Source organism: Pleurodeles waltl, chromosome 12 (genome assembly GCF_031143425.1).
Source record: "Pleurodeles waltl isolate 20211129_DDA chromosome 12, aPleWal1.hap1.20221129, whole genome shotgun sequence".
Lineage (NCBI taxonomy): Eukaryota > Metazoa > Chordata > Amphibia > Caudata > Salamandridae > Pleurodeles > Pleurodeles waltl.
Window position 1 is genome coordinate 115198882 of NC_090451.1, and position 1797 is coordinate 115200678.

The following is a 1797-nucleotide window of genomic DNA, read 5'->3' on the forward strand; positions in this document are numbered from 1 at the left end:
CTTCCAGATTTTTGGCTTTAGTTTTGCATTTAGATTTTTTCTCTTGGGGTTTCTTCTCTTGTGCAGAGGATTGAGGTTCATTATGCCAGCCTTGGATCTTGGTGAAGTCAAATAATTGCCCTGAAAAGGGGCCCAAAGCTTTTACCAGGGCATCATTCACAGATTGCTGTACTGTATTATCCAGGGCTTCAACTAGGTTTACCTCTAGTTGGTTGCCCAAATCATCAGGATAATATCCTGCGTCATTGTCACTCCATTGTGCCATAATGAATAAAGGTATATATATGCTTTCTCAATAGCAGGGGGAGTGTGAGCCCCTGGCAGGGAATTTATAGCCCTAGTATAGCATGGAGGGAGCTGCCTGAAACAAAGGAAAACACTCTAGGCAGAAGCCTTATTTTATTTTACAACCCATGTTCTATTATGAACCGGGCGTCAGGGAGCAGAAAAATCAATAATTAGCACTGGGGAAGCGAGGCGAGCACTCCGCGCGTCTGAATCACAAGCCGTCTCATTGAGAGTGATGAGCTCAGCTCGAAATGCGCACGCGAAGCGCACGCGTCACAATAAACAACAGACTACACGTCCGTGTAGCGTTCCCGCTCCCATTCCACAGGGCTTCAGAAACAAATCGGTGAAAAGTTGATAAAAATAAAAAACACTTTGATTTTTTAAACACGGGTCAGTGCGAGCGGAATCGCGTCGCTACCCGGCTATAAGAATTCGGCAATAAATTTTAGTAAAATACCAAGTAAATATACAATTAAATAGAGAGTAAAGGAAAAGTCACTTATCTGCTGCGGAGCAGCAAAGAAAGAGGAAGTGACGTGATAAGTCGTGACACTTATGGACAGAAGATGTGGGTGGTGATTGGGCCACGTGATAATGGACCTATGCCTCATGGGGCTTGTAGTTAATGTTTTTTCTGTATATTGATTGGCTGCTGTTTGGACTACATAAAGAAAGAGACAGCATAATTGGAGCCTCCGGTCCTGAAATAGAATTCAAAGCTATGCAATGTTATCTATACATCTTTTCTCAGGGATCTCTAAATATAGGTTTCCCACCTGCTTCTTAGTCCCATCAAGCCACAAATCAAATACTAGAGAAACTGTAGACCCTCTTTCCATGTTGGGATATTTTGCTATCAGCTGGAGGGAGAGTTGTTTCAGCTTGATGTTCTTGGATAAAAACTCCAGGATTATCTGATTGATTCACTAGCACCACTTTAAAAGCCTTCGTAAATATTTAGAGGGTGGCTGTTGAGGTCAGTTAATGACAGACTAAATTCGTGCACGAGAACACGAGAGACTCTTTTCTCTGTAACCTGCTATGTGGCATTTAGCCAAGTTTTAAAAGCCCTAACTTTCCTTTCTTATTGGAAAGTACATCAGGTTACAATAGATTGCTTACAAGAGGGTAACAAAACACATCGACGAGGGTGGGATTCGAACCCACGCGTGCAGAGCACAATGGATTAGCAGTCCATCGCCTTAACCACTCGGCCACCTCGTCTACACCTGCGCGTTTTGTAATCCATTGTTCAGTATTTTCAGGTGTTCTTGTTCTGCTCATGTACAGCTATTTGAAGCTGCCAAAAAGATGTATTCCTAAGGAACAATCCGACCATGGTCTAAGAAACCTAGCAGGAATTTTCCAGTGCTTCATTTACATTCGTTACACACGTTCTGATCTCAAGCACGTATCTATTACGGAGCTCGAGGCACGAGTGCGGCGACATTACAGAAGGAGGCTCTCAAATTACGAGCTACGGAGCCATTTTCTCTTTTCACCTGC

The 1797-nt window shown here is 43.2% G+C and overlaps 1 non-coding gene across 1 annotated transcript; it reads right to left on the minus strand.

Moving 5' to 3' along the window:
- Positions 1 to 1433: 1433 nt before the first annotated feature.
- Positions 1434 to 1515, minus strand: TRNAS-GCU (transfer RNA serine (anticodon GCU)). Its single transcript has one exon. It is a non-coding gene; the product is annotated as a tRNA-Ser (tRNA).
- Positions 1516 to 1797: the final 282 nt, after the last annotated feature.